Below are 19,309 nucleotides of genomic sequence, written 5' to 3'. Positions count from 1 at the left end.
ACTTTTTGAGCCTAATAGTAGAAACAGTTTCCAACTTTTCCTAATCTCTAGGTGAATCAACATTTCTCACTGATTCCTTTTGCCTTTCCTATGATATTTAACTTTTGATCTGACAGTAACATTATCCGAAGATCTCCCCCCAAGTCCCTAAGTGACAGGAAGTTGTCAAAGCTGGGACTGGAAACTAGACTGACTAACAGCACTAGCATTCTTCCTATCTCATCCCACTTCTCCAGAGGAACATACGCTTATTAGCTGGGCATGGTGGCATATCCATTAACACCAGCATTGTGGACGCAGAAGCTGCAGGAATTCTATGAAGTTGAGGCCTGCCTTGGCTACATACCGAGTTTCAGGATTAGAGCAGGATGGGAGGGAAATCTTATAAGGTAACAAAATGAGCAGGCAACAGATATCAGAGCGATGATGTCATGGGTTCAGTCAGTGTCAATTACCAGAATCACAATGGCAATAGCAAAGCAAAGTTCATGTTCAAAGTTAAACCTAGGCAATGGTACAAGAGGAGACAAACAGGAAGTAAAAGAGCAAAGCAGCCAGGAAACAGCCACAGCAAAAGTGAAAGCTGACATTGGTTTTGAGGCATATTTTCACAAAGACTTTCTTTCTTTTTTTTTTTTTTTCCGGAGCTGGGGACCGAACCCATGGTCTTGCGCTTGCTAGGCAAGCCCTCTACCACTGAGCCAAATCCCCAACCCTCACAAAGACTTTCTTATTGCCCCACTGCCCCCCCACTTTCTGATGCTGACTGTTGATAGGCTCATAGTATCTCTTCCACCAGTGAGTGCAAGTACCTTATGACAAGGGGTAGGCAGCTCACGAAGTGTTGTTGGGTATCTTCTATGAGTAATTCCACTTTAGACTTTGTACTGGCTGGTTTTGTGTGTCAACTTGACACAAACTGGAGTTATTACAGAGAAAGGAGCTTCCCTTGAGGAAATGCCTCCATGAGATCCAGCAGAAAGGCATTTTCTCAGTTAGTGGTCAAGGGGGAGGACACAGACCACTGTGGGCGGTGCCATCCCTGGGCTGTCAGTTCAGGGTTCTATAGGAAAGCAAGCTGACAAAGACAGGGGAAGCAATCCAGTAACAAACACCCCTCCATGGCCTCTGTATCAGCTCCTGCCTCCATGTTCCTGCCCTGTGTGAGTTCCTGTTCTGACTTCCTTTGGTGATGAACAGTGATTTGGAAGTGTAAGCTGAATAAACCCTTTCCTCCACACATTGCTTTTTGGTCATGATATTTGTATAGGAATAGAAACTCTGACTAAGACAGACACCAGAGTAGTCTATTAAATTTAATCTATTAAAAGGGCTGATATTATAGGGTTTCTGCATCTCCGACTGAAAGCAATGTTGGAGTTTAGATGAAACTTCAATAGTGTACAGAATTCATGAGGCTGTGCTCTTTGTGTTTTAGGAAGTCTTTAGAGCAGCAGGTACCTTTAATGACAGAACAGCGGCCTCTCCACCTATACATATCCTTCACTTTATTCATGTTTTACTGCTATGCATTTGCATAGCTACCTTTGATCAAGTAGTTATTTTTCTTTCAATATTGACTAAACAATCTGGCAAACACCATCTAGGTCCTAGAGACACACAACTGAAAAGAATAGGATGCTGTTTTCATAGAAATTGCCCTCAGTGAAGGGGACAGACAGGTCAATCATTAAACCACCCATGTGATAAGTGCTAAGTGCTAAGAGCTATGCATCGGTATGCTATGGGAAGAAAACCTTGGAAAGAGGGACAGTGTCTTCAGGTCATGTAGTGTTTGGCACATGGATGATGAATCCTACTGTAGATAAGGAAGGGCTCCTTCCTCTGCTTTACACTGGCTCTGATTCAGTGCTGGAGGGAAAGTGCTTCGTTTGCCTTATTTTATGGAGGAAAGTGGCTATGGTTGGCCGCCTGCTTGCCAGGGAGGAAGCTCTACTTCACTGGTGACATCACACCTCCTCCAGCAATTCATTGTGTTGTGTTGACTGTGTGGGAGGACTGTTAATAGCTGATACCTGGTGCTGGGGTCTTTGTAAGTTAATGATTTGACCCTTTTACTGTAGCTGGGGCAGAGTCCTTTCATGTGGGGAAAAAAGAGGTGTCATCCCTCCTAGAAGTTTTTGAAAGACTTTAGAGTAATTGACAAAGAAATGGAACCTCCTATTCATGTTTTCTATTCCTCCTGGTAACTTTTCTTGTCACCTGTGACATGGTGTTTCCAGACAGGATGTGGTACACCCATTATCAAAGTCTGGCCCGCTGTGTCTCATTCATTTACTTTCCAGCCTTCTACATGCCACAAGTTCCAGACTTTGTAACTCCATCCTCACTTTGGTTAGTGATAATGGCTGGTTAAACCTTCCGTTCTTCCCTTCTTTCTTTCTTAATCTTTTCTTTCCAGGAGCACATTCTGGTTTCTCATTGGTCTATGAGATGTGTCCATTCTGGAGAATGAACAAGGATGGTGTTTAGTTGACTGGAGCTCTTTGGATGCTAGTTCATTTGTCACTCTTCCAGACTTGGTGGGAGGCACTCAGCAAAAATTACTGCTCATAGTATTTGGCAAGAAGAGAGAGGGAGCAAAGGCGTTTCTTCCCAGGAAGCTTGTGTCGGCCATGCACTGCTGTACAACAAACAACACCCATGCAAAGTGGCTTAAATGCCAGCTCCTTATGGCTTCTCCCAACCTTATGTGTGAACTAGCTACCCTGACCTCCCATAGGCTTGCATCTCTGTGGAGAACGGAAGAGGGCAGATCTCTTTTGCTAGATATTTATTCATCTTCGAGTACAAGGCTGTCCAGGTTCTAGAACTGGAAGCAGAGAAATTTCAAGGTGGGGGGGGGGTCCTTTAATGTTGCTTTTATCCTATTTTTGATTTTGGCCTAAGCAAGTTATAGGACCAGCCTAAATTCCAAGCTTAATCAGTAGATGCCAAACTTTGATAGGGTGAGATAGAAAGAATCTTCGTCTATCTTTAATATACTACAGAGCTAATGGACACACCAACCTTTGCCTAAGGTCGTGCTTTCAGTTTTTTAGACCAATCAGAAAATTTGACATTGAGTAAATTGTAGTTTACTCCACACTTTATCTGATCACCAACAGAGCTCTTCCATGATCTAGATTAGTTCTTGCTCTGGATTGAGTTTCAGTTCTAGGCTTAAGGACTTAGAATATAATAATACAGATGCAAACGTTGTGGTTTTGGGTCGTAGGTTCCCAAGCATAGGAAACTGTGGTATGGAACACAGAGGGGAAAATTTTCAGTGTGGTCTCATCTTGGGAGAAGTTGTAAGGCTTTCCCTACAGAATTTTAGCTTATGATTTCCTCCTTTTCCTCTTTTCTTGAGAGCTAAATTGGTAAATGTCATAGAGAAAGCTCCTTGTGGAAAGGAGCCTCAATGTAAATGACTTCTTGCCAGGCAGACTCCCTTTTACCCATTAAGAGTCAATGTCAGAACTGAACAGATTATGTTCTGTAACCTTGAAATTTAGGAAAGGTCACTTTCCTCTTATAATAGATTTACCTTAAGGGTTTAGGAAAAGAAACAAGGGAAGCTAGGGCTTTACTTCCTCGGTACCACTTTATATTCTGACTTAATTGAGAGTTCACTACTGTGGTATTAATATTCAGTACTTAAATTATTTACCACTCTAAAGGTAATGGGCCTAAAATAGTGGAGCCTAAAATGAGGTTACTAAAGTCTCATGCAGTAGCCGACTTTATCCAGAGCATCAGACAATTTATACTCTGAGGGCTAAGAAAACTTTGAAGAAGCTGTGGTCACAAGACTATTGTCTGGTTTTCTTGGCATTTTCTCACAAGTGCTCAAAATTCCCCACATACAACTCCATTTGTGGATCATATTCCAACATTGTATAATATCGTTTCTTCAGCTTTTTAAAGGATACATAGTTTTGTGATTTGAATGTGGTTTCCCATCCAAAATTCATGCATAAGACATTTAGTAGCAGCATTGTAGCAACATTTAAAGATGGTGAGGCCTTTAAGAGACAACTGGATCTTGGGAGACCCAAGAATATGAAGTATTTAATATAGTCCCATAACTATATAATGCAATGTAACAACTGTGAGAAAGAGTTTTACGAGGTAATCTTGGCATCTCCCTCTGGTCTGTCATCATATATGATTTCTGTCTGCTCCTACCTGCTTCTCCCTTTGGCTTTTCTGCCACAATTTGATTCAGTACAAAGGTCCCTACTAAGAAGATGACAGGGGTATGCTCACATGCCTTTATAACTATGAGCTAAAATAACATTTGCTTTTCCCTGAGAAAGACTCCTCAGAATTCCTTAGTCATCTATAATTCTTTGTCCAGTTTTGAAGAACCATGGGCTTTCCCCTCTCCACGTTATCATGCCTACTGGTGTTCTCTATCCTTCTTCAGGTCTTGTTTAGGCAGACATGTTGGTGAGACTTCATGGGTATAGCTTCTTTGACATTTCTAGGAGATGAAATCTTACACCAAACTTCCAGTTCCTCGGGCTCTCACAAGTTTCCACTCTCTATTTTGCAATGATCCTTGAACCGTAGGTGCAGAAATTGTATTGCAGACATGTTTGGTTTGAGCTGGGTACCACATTTTCTCTCATTCTGTGTGTTGTGATCAGTCATGAGTTTTTGTAATGGTTTCTGGTTTGGGAATGGATGGAGGGATGAAAGGAATGAGAAAGACAAACATCCTAAAATATTTTTAAATAAACTTCTTAGGCTCAATTGTCTTGGTATAGAAATAGAAAATGGACTATGGCACATGATTCTATGGCCTGAATATGTTCCTTTCCATTAGTATGTTGAAACTTAATCCCCAAGTAATATTAATAAAGGTGGGTTTAGGGGGAGCTAATTAAGTCAAGAGTGCCACCTGTTGTGGTAAAGATTATTTGGGGGTTTCTTACTCTACCTTAGATCATTTAGTTCCCAAATAAAAGACATAAAAAATCTTTATGTTTATAATAAGCCTTAAGGCGCTAGAGCTGGGCAGATATCAACCCTCTATGCTATTTTGTGTACTTCCCTGTCAATAAGCCTGAGTTATCACTTGCCATGTTCCTCTTGGGCCACTCCTACTCCAAGTGGCCAGCCCTCATGTCCATGCTCTCATGATTCACACTACCCCATGGCATTTTCCTTCCTCCTTCTGCTCTTTCTCCTCTTTGTGCTTTCTGCCTGAGACCCCAAACCTGGGAATCTCTTTGTCCCTTTTCTTTGCCTACCCAAAGTTGTAGGCATTTTTACTAACCAATCAGAGATAACTGGGGGCAAGGTTTACACAACAAAAGCTGGTGTACATGAAGATTTCTTTGTCTTAGAGCCACCAAATCTTGGGGTACAGATACAAGCAGCATCAGACCAAACCTCTATAGCTACCTTCATAACTCAAACTAGTGCCTTATAAAAAAAAGTATAGATAGTACTTTTACCCTTTTATCTATGTGAAGACTTAGCCAGAAAGTGCTATCATGCTATCTTCATATTAGAAGCAGAGGGACAATCATCATCACAGGCCAACTATGCTGACTCCTTGACTTTGCACATTCTACCCTCCAGAAAAGTGTGCAACAACTCCCTGTTTTTTGTCTATAAATTACCAGTCTTTGGTGGTTAACCATGAAAATCACAGCTGATCAAATGTAGCGGTTAAGAGAGAGTGAATGCTCAGTAGAAATGGGACACCTCCTATCCTTCCCCACCTAGACTTGGGCACCATTGTGGAAAAGAGAGTAGAAAGACCCTTCAAGCCAGAGGATAGAGAGGCAGAGCACTGTCTTCTAGGTATGGCAGAACCACTACAATCACAAAGCATAGTATCTGTGGTTGCCTGCACAAGACCTACACCAAACAAAGCCAGTCAACAATGTAGCACAAAGGAGGGAAAGACTCAAGAGTCCTTACACCGAGCTAAGGGGCTATTGAGCAGCTTCTGGGCAAGAGAGAGTCACATTTTTCTAAGGATGTGGCCCCTAGAAATTTAAGCATGCTTTTGAGCAGTGGTTTGAAGCCTTACTAATGCTGTGGCCATTTAATACATATCCTCGTATTGTAGTGACCCTCGACCATAAAAAATGTTTTAGTTGACAATCATAAGTGTAATTTTGCCACCATTGTGAACCATAATATAAATGTGTGTTCTAATGGTCTTAGGTGTCCCTGTAAAAAAAGGTCATTCAATGCCTAAAAGAGTTTCGACCCACAGGTTGAAAACCACTTCTCTAATGGCTGGCCCAACACTCATGAGGCAGCACAAATGGACTCTGTGGAGTCTTAAAAAATGATCAAAGTTGAGAGGTGGTCGCAGTATAAAGTGTGAATCTGGGAGGAATTAGGGGAGAAAAGTGAAATGAATAGGATTTTTATTTTTAAAAGCACTGTATGAAATTCTCAAAGGAAAAAAATACTAAAAAATAGATTACCCATCCTGAAATATTTGCTTATAGCAGAAAGAACAGATGCATAGCATATTTATATACACATCCAGACTAGCTTCTAATAATAATTCCTTGAGCATTTTTCTCTCAAATAATTTCAAGAATCATTTCCCTCTCTTCTCTTTTCTTCCTTGTGAGTGCATGTATATTTGTATTTCCCTCTGTGTTTTCACTGTTAACATTACTTATGGTTATCACACATGGCATTTGAAATCATCACAAACAAAATTTATGTTAAAAACAAATAGACCTTAGAAACTGAAGGGCATGAACATTATTTAAATACATCATTTTCTTCTGGACAGATCTTTGACATTTGGCAGGCAAGGGATGGGTCTAACTCAGCAGAGCTTTATCAGATGCACTTGAGAGTCTCAGGAGATCAGAAAGGACTTGTGAAGTACATGAGGACTGAAAGCAGTACACGCTCCTGGACACGAGGGAGGAAGACCAGGAGCACTGGGGCGTTTTTGCATCTTGACTATTTCCTTCTAAACTCATAAAATTTTCTCCTGTGGTGTGTATTTGTTACTAACAATTATATAAAATTATTTTTTTGTCTGCCATGACCAATTTTTAAATGGTTCCTAGAGGGAACCCTCAGTGTGGCTGCATACTAATGCCTGATTAGAGACTAATAACTATCTTACATTCTCATTTAAGGATGGTCTGGCTACCGAACAAGATTTTATCTTATGCTCTTGAAATAGAAGTACTTTTGTTTCCCAAAATTATGTTGTCCTGTAAATACTCTTTCTGTTGAATCACAGCTGTTTATCCCTCGAAGGACAATAGTGTCATTATCTAATGGACTATACAGTTGTTTTGGTTTGGGTTTCAAAGCTACTTTTCTTGGACTTCTAGTGATAACATCAAGGATGTTTTAGTGATTTCTATAGTCATATATATATATATATATATATACACACACACACATATAGTCACATTATATGTATGTATATATATGTATAGGGGTAGGTAGATATAAGCTAAATTGTATAAATATGCAATTTTACTAAAAAGCACAGCACAGTAAGAGTCAGGAATTCAAACATATCATTGTCAGAGGAGAGTAGTAAACCTTTTTTGCATATGGAGGGAAAGAGCAGAATGTAGACCAAAGAAGGCAGATCCAAGTCTTTTGAGATTTAATCCTTCATGTATACTTTCTCTCAGGAGTCAAGAATTACCATGCACATGAGGGATTTGGAATTGGACATCAGATGATGTGCTGACATTTATTGCTGGACAGAATTGTTAGTTTTTATTTTTTCCAACCAGAGAGTTTATGGAGGCCAGACCCATCTTGTTTACCACGAATGTGTAAGTAAAAGAGGCAGAAAGAGCCTCCCTGTAACTCTGCCCTGAATTGCACAATGCTGCCTCTGGTTCTCAGCTTTCTGAACACAGGTAGAATTCACATTTCCCACCACTTCTTTACACATTGGGTATAGATTGGGAAGAGAGGAGAACAAACTTGACATTTGTAACTTTAAGAGAAGTACTTGAAGAGCCAGGATTGAATTCACTACATTCCTTTTTGACTGATGCTGTCATCATGGGCAACACTTAGGAAGCCTTGGATGAGATCCCTGCCTGGGAAGAGCATGGGTGAGACACACAGTTGTGTGGTCATTGAGCTGCTAATATTTCTTTTGTCAGGTTTGGAATCCCTCATTCAGAATAGGCTCCAGCATATATAAACCAACACATATGCAACATGTGAGCAAATAAAACTTTAAAATTAAGGGAATGATAAGGAAAAATAAGGAAAGAATACGTTCAAAGGTTCTCATTGACAAGTGGGCTAGAATAACTGAAGGGTAGAAGAGTTGAGTTCTTTGAAATAAAACATATCTGCTAATTACCAGCTCTGAAAGTTCAATGATCTATTTTCTTTTATGTGAAGTGTTTTTTTGCTATTGTTTTTGTTTGTTGCTACTGTTTTATTTTGAGACAGTTTCTCTTTTCCACTAGCCAAGGCTAATCATACAATGAACTCCTGATTTTCCTGTTTTATTCTTACCTTTGTTAAGCTCTGAGATTGTACATTTGTGCAACCATAGCTATCTTATGGTTAAATAATTATTTTTGGTAGTCTTGTAGTGTTCATCACTATAAGGAAATACTGGAAACAGGCTAACTTTATAAAGACTAGAGCTTTATAAGATTGGTCACAGCATCAGCTTCACTCATGGCAGGAGCATGAAAAGGGAGGGGGGGAGGGAAGGGGGAGAGAGAGAGAGAGAGAGAGAGAGAGAGAGAGAGAGAGAGAGAGAGAGAGAGATTCTTGTGGTGTGAGAATGATTCAAGAACCAGGCTTGGTCTTTTAACAACTTCCTGTTACAGAGTTTAGAGGCCCCTAGGATGACTACCATGATCATTCCCAAGGAAAGCTCCTAGTGATCTAAGGATCTGCCAACACTTCTCACCGCTTAAAGTCTATGCAACCCACAGGGAATAAAGCACATGCCAAATTTAGTTGAGATGCATGTGTTTCAGAAAATATGAAGAGTCTTGGAGAGAGAAATTAATTTAATCTTTTCTACTTGGCAAGTACTCCAGTCTGGCACACATCTACTTCCTTTGGATGTTGTTACTGATACAGTTTCAGGATTCTACATTACCAGTCTGCAGGGGGCTTCCTAATGTTTTATGTGGGTGCTGTGTGCAGTCTCTGTTAATTCATAGGAGCTGAAAGACAGTAGAAAACAGGCTTGCAGCTTGAACTGGAGGTTAGGGGAAAGGAGGAAGGGGGCATTTGAGAAACCAAAGTGCATGGTGCTTTAAATGAGTCTGTGGTAAGAGAATGTTGATTTCCCTTTAGAAGGTTTCCAAAATAAAATGAAGTTAAATTCTCATGAATGGCACGTCACGACAACGTTGTAAGACTTCTCCAATAAGCTGAAATTTCAAAGGGAACCAGGTGTGGTGGCTTGGCACCTGGGATGTAGGTCTATGAATTTTAGGCCAGTATGGTCTATGTAACAAGTTCCAGATCAGTTAGAATTGTATAGTGATACCCTGTCTAGAACTGAAAGCTCTGAGGGAGACCATTTAGCCATTTAACATCTATTATGTTATTTTGAATATGGGCACTATTACCTGAGACATCACGTGATTCTCTTGACATGCTCTTGGCAAGATTAGGTCTCTTTGCAGCTAGAATACTGCTGACAACACCAGGGTAAGCTGTTCCCTTATACATATCACATGTCATCAATATTCTGCCTTAGAAGTCTGAAACTTTCTCCTGCAGTTCTGGTGTCCGAGAAAGGTTCACTCCTTAAGCAATTCATCTGTCCACTCCCATGGCTCTAGCCTTTCTATACTACAGGGCTGTTTTGACCTTGCCCTTTGTTTCCTTTCAAACTAAGAACTCCTCATAAACTTTAAAACAATTAGGATTCTGTCAGATTTCTTGGGGACAACACTTTAATTCTAGTTCTCTTTAATAATTGTTTACTGGCTTTCCTCTGCATTTGTAAAGTCTATGGTCACCGACTTATGAACATAATTGAGAGAAGGCAGTCTTTCTGCATGCAGCTTAGCAACTAAAGGCTGTATTTGTTTTTAGAACTAAGAAAATCCATATGAGCTTGCCTCTCAAACTGATTCTGTTTTTATTTTTCAGCTGAGATTAATGAAGAAAATAACCTACTCAGAAAATAAGGCATCGTGTTTATATATTGTTTATTTTTGTATTGCTAAATTTATTCATTTATTTTTAAATTACTATGATGACTAAAAACCACCTGGATTCTATTTCTACACAGTCCACCAGTGAGCAAGCTGGGCCTTGACTAAGTGAATGGTAAGCTTAGAAATATTAATAGAGAGAACGAAACCAAGGAAATAAAGAGCACAGGTTTTTGGAAGGTTAACTTTATTTATGAGAAAGGCTTTAGAAATTATTTACAATAAATACATTCTTCTATATTAACTTTTTATGACTGAAAGAGAAGGCGCTCTTCAACCGTGACAGAAAATGAGCAGAATTAAGTCACTACCATCAAGGTGCCATCTCCGAAGCCTTGTATATTAAATTAGACTCTGAACCATTAAATCTAAATCTGAGGGCAGTTTTGCAAAAGGCCAGCTCAGATGTTCAATATATTACTTTACAACGGCAGTCCTATACAACAATTCTTGTATCCTCCAAAATCAACTGAAGATTCACCCTCTCTATAGAGCCTGTTAGAATGTTCCTCAGTTTCTGAGAACACAGATTTTTAACCTCTGATTGACCTGGGCCATGTCATAGGCATTACATTCATTTATCTACTTTGTGGGTTTGCAGGTTATTTTCTACCTTTTTGCTTGTGCTGGGCATCTTACTTTTCATCAGATGGACAATAAAGAACTACCCATCAAATTAAATGGATATTCAGGAGGCAAGGGGCAGATAGATTGAAGAAACACAGTAAGTAATGTTTCTATTACTCTTAGAAATATATGACCTATAAATCGCATGCATGTGTGTGTGTGTGTGTGTGTGTGTGTGTGTGTGGTGTGTGTTTGAACACTCCAGAAAGGAATAGAGGTTGTAGGCGAAAGTAGAGTTCAGTTCAGGCTCCATTCCCAAGCACTCTGTTCAATGGTCTTTATAGGTGTGTCAAGGACTGCAGCACCAATAACGACTGGAACGTGGTAAGGCTCCCATAGTCACAGGCCCTGCTAAATCATTATAGATTTAGACATTTTAAAACCCCCTTTTTTTTCAGGGTTTCCACAAGACTTAAAGTCAGAGAATCTGTGCCCTGACACATACCCACCCAAGAGCATAGAGAGCACCAAGAATGAGCTCCATTTCAATATAATTAACTCAGAGTTAGTGAATGGGGAATAGGTGTCTGTATGATTTAAATGCTCGCCAGGAGATCTGACTGTGACCCAGGGTTGAAACTCACTGCTCTCCTCATGCTCAAAGGCAATTGTCTCTTAAACGGCTTGTTAAATATAGGGGAAAAAATCATCGGAGTCTATGTTGCTAGTGCCATTGAATCCTAAGTCTGACTGCGGAGAAAGCTGTTGTCTGTACGTTTACCTGCACCTTAGGTCGTTTTAGTCTGGCTACCTTGAAGAAGAGCATCTTGCTCTGTGTCCTTGGAACCTTCATCAGCTGACAGAGGATGAAGAGCGAAGCATGCAAAAGGACAGAATGGAGGATGAGATAGATTCCAAACTGATAGGTGGGGGCGGGTGAGGAGGTAGGGCTCCAGTCAGTCAAATCACTAGCTCATTATCAAGAATGGCTGAGACACCTAGACAAGCAAAGGATCATAGAAGCGCTCCTTGTTTGGAAAAGAGCTGCTGGAAAGGTCCCTTTAAAACATGATAGCAAGCCATTGGGTGGAATCGTCTTAATCAGAATGATTAGCAAAGTCTTATGAGTCAGTACAAAGGGAAAGAGAAGCTGTTCTTCCTGCCTTGGGCTGCTCACTTTTAGGTCTGTTTCATCTTCGTGTGACGGTCAGAGGAAGGAATATCCACCCCAAGAACATACAGTCTCTTTACACGGCACACAAAACCAATGCACTTCTAAGAATAGAAACATTACCTACCGCGTTTGTTCCATCTGTCTGCCCCTTGCCACGGAACGTTCAGTTAGTTTGATGAGTAATTCTTGATAAAACTTTGTTGCCTCTCAAGACTTTGTTTAATATTGATCACTGATTAAATAGAATTAATTTTATGACTATTTTATAGTGGACGAAACACTAGGTATCCCAAGTAACTCCCATACAAAAGCATGCGAGCCACATGGCAAGGTGTTACAGACAACACCAAAGCACAGCTTCTGAAGGGTTTATTTATTGATTTATTTTCTGTGGGGAGGGGACCAGGGATTGCAACAGGTAAACAGCAACAGAGAGCACAGATCCAAGTGCCAAATGAGACATTTGGGCAGGAAGTGCTAAGGACACCATGAGTTCTCTAATTGCCTATGGTGATGCTCTTAGTCCCCTCCCAGACCTTGCCTGTGGGAACCAGGGGCACTTGTCTATTTCATCTCCAATTCTCAGGTATAACCTTGATGGTTATTTAACTCTGGGATCTTACAGGAAAGAAAACAAAACAAAACAGTGCTCCCTAGATACTCCGCATGCTTAACTTAAAGGAACGCCCAAGTGCCAATGAATAAGCTTATCTAGCTTGAATATCTCCAGAAAGTACAAGACCTCAAGATAATTAGCCTTTGTAAGAAGCAGCCAAACTGAACATTTGGCTGATAACTTTGTTCTTCCTTCTCATTCTAGCAAGGGCTTGTGATTTCCCAACAGAGGCAGTGGAGTTGCAAAACAGCAGGACTTTGCTACAGTCAGTAATTAATGAGGTGCTAAAAGTGCCAGAGCAGAGGCTCCCAGACTCAGTGTGTGACTCAAAGGGATAAGAAGCACCCAGCCTTTCAAACAAGTGTCAGTTAAATAAACAGAGAGTCAAGTGAGTCCAGTCTGTGGAATGGGAGATGGGAACTACTGTCGGGAGACATCACAACACTATGTAATACAATATTAGAAAGGTTAGTCACTACATTTTGCAACTTGTGAAAAACTGGAATTTTTTTCCCCCTCTTCCCTCAGTTCTTTAGAAGGTGCGTAATTATGTGCTTTCAGTATTCAGGGGAGTCAAAATGAACTCCTAATCAACCCGGGTGTTCAAATAAATAACCAATCTGTTACAGTTTCCCACCAGCATGACTTTGCTTTATTCCTTTAATGTATATTAATCAATCAAGTTAATTATTAATATTAGTAGACAAGTCAAAGTACTTTACTTGTCAACTATAGCTGAGGACCTAAAGAGTAACATGAGCCTTTTTTGCTAGAAGAACTTTACTGAGAAAGAATGACATAAGGTATCATTTTTTGCCAAAAATAAAATGTGTGGTATTTGCTTTTTTATTTAAGAGAAAAGGAATTCTTGAATAAATTCAGATGACTGTTATTATTCACCCTGGATTTTATGGTTTCTTCTTCCTTATTATTTACAAATTTCTTTATGTAAGGGGATTTTGTGGTTGTCTGCACTCGTCTGTAATTATAATAGGGTCTACTGTTGTATGTTAATAAATTTCTTCAAAATGACTATTATATATACATGTATATGTCTACAAAATATTATTTACATCATATACATACATATCTATCTATCTATCTATCTATCTATCTATCTATCTATCTATCTATCTACCTATCTATCTACCTACCTATCTATTTCTCGGCTCCTTATGTGGTTGGAAGTCAAAAGTAATTTGATGAACTTTACTTCCTAGTCATGACGTTCTCTTAGGGATTCTTAAACATACTTCCATTTTCAATGATGTGTGCTGCATCTGCTTCAGGGTCACTAAAATTTTTCGTGTTTAACAAATGTACTGAGATTTGACATGCAAAGCAAATGAAAGAACACTTTAAATACATTCTAGTGTTAATGTTTGTGAGAATTAAGCAAGTCCCCGTTCTATTCCTTCACAATATGGAACTAATAAAAGCATGCTGGCCATAAAAAAGACACTTGACATTTATGCACTTACAAATGAGAGTGCGTGCTTTCTGTGTACAAGAAGTTGTATCTCGTACCACTGGGTTAGTGCATTTCAAATTGGAGAAATAAATTCTTCATGATGATAAGTTTATCTGATTTGACAGAATTTATTAAATATGTGTTGATAACAGAAACTAACGGTCTCATGCTAAAGCTATTGTGAATTTGGAATTTTAAAACTTTAAGTCACAAGGGCAGTCATTAATGACCTTACGCCAGAGATCTCTGGGCTGGCACCCATGTTAGAATGAGACAGAGATTTGAATCGCTTGAGTTCTACCCATTAAGAAAGACCCCAGTTGCTGTGCCTTTGTTTCTATTTGACTGTGTTTGGAGGAGAGTTGGTTTTTACACAGGAACTTCCCATTTTGACCTGTGCATTGAAAAAAGGATTTTACTGATGAAGTCTTTTCCTACAACATGCTCTAGAGGGAGTCAAGTCTAAGAAAGTTGTGTTTGAGGGATTTCGAGTACTGTTGGCTCTTTTCATAAATTCCTTTCCTTGATGACAATCGGCTTTGATTCTCTCAGTTAATAAAGACTGAGGCCAGGACTTGCTTAGAATCTGGAACTCATGAGGCCAAGGGAGAGGCAAATTCCTGTGTGAATCAATTATTATCTCACAGAGAACATACCCTGTCCCTGTCTCAAACTGATTGGATCATGTTGTGGACCAATATACACTTTGGCATGAATGGGAAGAGAGAGGGAGAGAGAGAGAGAGAGAGAGAGAGAGAGAGAGAGAGAGAGAGAGAGAGAGAGAGAGAAAGAGAGAGAGAGGATGCAGATGAAGAGGGATTTTATAGGAGAGGAAAAAAAAAACCCTCTCAGTCCACCCAACCCCCCACCCCCAACTGGAATGGTAAATTTGGAAAAAGTCTTAACCTTGTTGAAATTCAAGTCTTTTCTTCTGCTAAATGGAGGACTGAATTAGGTCTCTGGCTTAAGCTTTAGGATATGATTTCTGGAGATTTCTGGACAGGAAGATTTCAACATTTGTTCTTTTTATTGCCCCATTATTTTCACTTGGTACACTATCAGCTTCTATGCACAGATGTAGAAATCATGTGTAGCTCTTAAGGCCCAAATCAGAGATATCATTCTATGAACATAAATCTTGTCCCCACTTCATGCTACAGGGACAACTGCTCCTTCAAGTTTCACCCAAAGTTTGCTCTTACTTTCCTCTGCTAGTATCAGATCTTGCCTGTATCATAGGAATTTTCTTAGATGTCGCCCACCTCAACAAAATGCTTAAGGTTTATAAGCATAGAACTGAACTTCACACCATTTATAGTAGATATTGAACAGACATATTAAGAAACTGAAAACAAATGCTTTGATATAAGAACGCTTTTCAAAAATGTACTGAATTATGATTTAAAAAACTCAGTTCAGGACTGCAGCTCCTCAAGCTTCAGTAGAATGCCTACAAAGACATCATTTTTGGAAATTTTCTCTTCGGAAATCGAAGGAGAAAAAGTTATTCAGTAGTTTTCCAAGCTTATTTTTTAAGAGCTCTTGTAGTTTCAACATTTCCTGTTGACCATTAGCTGATGTATACCCAAATTAATTTTGACCTAAAGAGCATGCTTATTCAGTTTTCTATAGTCCTTGGAGAGATGGAGTAACCAGCATTTTTCTTAAGCAGTGCCATCTTACCTCCATTGCTCAAAGGGACACAAGTTCTCAACAAGAGTTAATGGTGGGATCAGAGACAAAGTGCTGGATTAGATTTCTTCTGCAGGGTCTTATCTACTGTGGGATTTTCCAATGTGATGCCTTCTTGTTATGCTTTTATACTCTTATTTCTATTCTTGCTCCTTCTGTTATAGTTAACAATTAGCATCAAACGATTCTCATTGCCCTCTCCCTCTATTGACAGACAGGATTTTAAGCAGAGAAAGGAGCCGCATTGGATCTTGTCTTTTGAGGGCTTTAGTTGGTCAAGGTGCTGAGAAGAGGTGACCATTGCATGCTCTTCCTCAAATGTGATACTTTTAAATAACAAGCCCTACCTAAGGTGCGGGGAACACTGAGAAATAGGAGAAGAATTTAAGAGCTGAAAGAGTACTGTCAAATGATGCTTCTCATAACAATTCAAAGGGTATAGATTTAGCTATGAACAGTGATAACTTCTGGGGAAGGAGGTTCATTTTTTTCTGGACAATGGCTTCTGTAAGCTTACCCATGCTGAGAGTGGATGGTCCCACATCCAGGTACACACAGGCAGCACTAAACAGCAATCAGTGGGTTATAAAACAAAATAAAAGCAGAAACAGAAGAATGGGAGGAGCAAGAAGACATAAAAATGGAAGGGGGAAGTATTGGAGGGGTCTGGTCAGAGTGACAGGATATTTGGGTTAGATGTTATCACAATACGTTATACTAATCTATGATGTTATCGAAGAATAAATAAAAATATTTTAAAAATGTTATTTAGACTTCTTTCCAAACTCAAAAAATCCAATCCTTTATTTTAGCTTTTATTTTTGCATTTATTTAAGTGGAATCCATTTCATTTCTCCTATTGTGGTAACCTTTCACTTGGTGATTACCATAGCTGAATCCCTGATAATTAATGTCAAATTGCACAGTTGACCCTTTGCATGGGAAATCTTGTGTATCTTCATGTCCTTCGTAGTGCCGTGTCATGGACACATGAAGTTTCCCTGTGGGAAGAAGAAAGCTGTCCTAGTTGGGGCTTCTATTGATGTGATTAAAAAAAAGGAACAAAAACAACTGGGGGAGGAAATGGTTTGTTTCGTCTTACAGCCCCCAGTTCACAATCCACTGCTGAAGGAAGCCAGGACAGAAACTCAAGACAGGACCCTGGAAGCAGGACCTGAAGCATAGGCCATAGAGGAATGACAGATGCTTTCGGTTAGCTCCTCCTGGCCTGTTCAGTTTTTTTTTCTTTCTTACACACCATGGGACCATCTACCCAAGGATAGCGCTACACAAAGTTAGCTGGGTCCTTCCCATCAATCAAGAAAATTCCTCACAGGCTTATTTATGGAATAATTTTACAGATGATGGTTCCTTAGTTGAGATCCCTTCTCTGTAGATGTGTCTAGATTTGTGTTAAGCTGACAAACAGGAATCAGTGCACAGAAGCTCCCCTCTCACTTTCCTCTGGCAGTACTCCCTTTGGGAACAGCCTTCCTGGCTTTCCATCTAGAAGAAGCCTAATCATATATTTTAAATTGCCCTAGCTTTTGTTTCTCTCCTATGCTACAGAATCACAGGGAGAAGACCTAATGCCATTCTAAAGACTTGCCAGAGAATTTAGAATTGTCAATCAGAGAGTGTGAAGTATCAAAAAGATTTGATTTAGAATTAAAGAGCAAGTATAAGACAGAGAGGGATGAAGTCACTCACCACGAGGGCTTTGACTGGGACCCTGGTAGCCTGGCTTGTCATTCCTGTCTATCCCTTACACATGCACATCAACATTCAAGGCTATTTTTTTAATCCCTCCCCATCACCTCTCTTGCTCACTGTGTCTCCTCTCTGGCATTCCGTTGTGCTGAGTAGTGTGTAGTAAGACTATCTCACGGACGTTTTGTGAGAACAAGTTGACCCTGCTAATTTCTCAGTCTTTGTTGTAGAATAAAGATGTTTTCCTATAAAATCAAATTATTGATGTGACAGAAAACAAAACATATTTTGCACTTCACAACATACAGTCACTACGGAAAAATGTCAGGGTTCGCATGGCTGTCATCCTTTGTGACTTTACAGTTGAAGTTTCTGTACCCTCTTTAGGACTTCTTTCAAAGTATGAGTTAGGCCTATAAACGGCAGAGAAACTAAAGGCAACCTGACCAAACTAAAGGCTCTTAGTGATGTTTGCTCTTTTCTGGTCTTTCCCTGTGGTTTGTATTTGTCTTCCCTCCTGGCTTCAAAGATGACCTGAACCATGGTCTAATTCCTTTTGCTACTGAAGTTGTTTTAAGTGGGTTACTTCATGGCCTTTTGGCTGTGATCTAGTACGAATGGTGTAAGCCCTAAGATAGATTTGACTAAAAACCTAAAACCTATCCCATCTCTTGTCCTTCCTTCCTTCTTTTCAACCTTCATTTTCTTCCTTTCATGTTTCTTTCAATTTCTGTGATTTAACCAACGGATGTGAAAATCCTGTTGAGAGGACTCTAAGTGGGTAATTAATAAAGCTAGTCAATAAAGAACCTCAAATTTGAACGACAACGTCATGAAATTATTTTCAGAATTTATAATTGATCACATCACAGTCATTACAAACATTTAGGACCAGTTCTCAAAGATTACCTGGGGAAAAGTTCTGTCATAAAGTTCATAGTGATGTATAGATCACCTAGAACCATGTAAAATGCTTTAATGTCTTTACTCCATGAATATTTCTTTGGGACAGTTCTTATAGACATTAGATATAAGTAAGCCAAAAACATAAGTAAGCATTTTCAGTTTAATTGTAAAATTTCTGTGGGCTATAAGCATTATAGATGTTCAGGCAAGCATCCATTTCTATAATGTGAGGCCGTTGACCATTACAGTAGCCTACAGGAAAGAGTTTGGGTCAGTCACAAAAATGGGTATTATATTATCTTCTAGGTGTATTGCCAAATGACCGTCTGCTGCTGGCAAGGCTACATGTCCCAAAGATGCCCATAAACAGTTAAAAGAGTGCAACTATTTTGAGTTCACGTTTTCACACATTAGGATGTGTGGAATAATTCACATTCAAACTATGGCATTCCACCACTGGTCCCTACAGGCTCATAAGGTGAAAAATATTTGTTTCACTTTAAGAGTCCTCACAGTTTTACATTTACAACATTATTCTGAAGTCCAAAGTTCTCAGTCTCTTCTGAGTCTCATTGTAATCCTTTAACTGTGAGCCCCTATTAAAAAAAAAACAACAACAACAACAGTTAACCAAACAAACACATTGGATTCCTCCAATAATAGTAAATGTTTCTGTTTAATAAATGACAATCAGGAGTATAGCATTTAAAGAGGACACAGCAAAAAAAAAATATATAAACCAAGAAACGTTTCCTGAATGTAGATGGTAGATGTCTGCTTGTGGGACATGTGGTGGCATCATCTGTATTCTGGTGGCCCTGCCACTATGGCCCTGTTTTATGAAGCACATGACTTTTCTCTTCGGCCAGTTTCACTTCTTAGAATTTTTATCATTCTGAGATCTCCCTTGCAATTTAGTCTTCAGCTGCACAGCTTCAAATAGCGCTCCCTTCAGGAGCTACACACCAGGTACCTAACCCTGTAACATGTTACCATACCTA

The sequence above is a fragment of the Rattus norvegicus genome, chromosome 1 (assembly GCF_036323735.1).
Source record: "Rattus norvegicus strain BN/NHsdMcwi chromosome 1, GRCr8, whole genome shotgun sequence".
NCBI classification, from domain to species: domain Eukaryota; kingdom Metazoa; phylum Chordata; class Mammalia; order Rodentia; family Muridae; genus Rattus; species Rattus norvegicus.
This window is presented reverse-complemented; position numbering follows the sequence as displayed.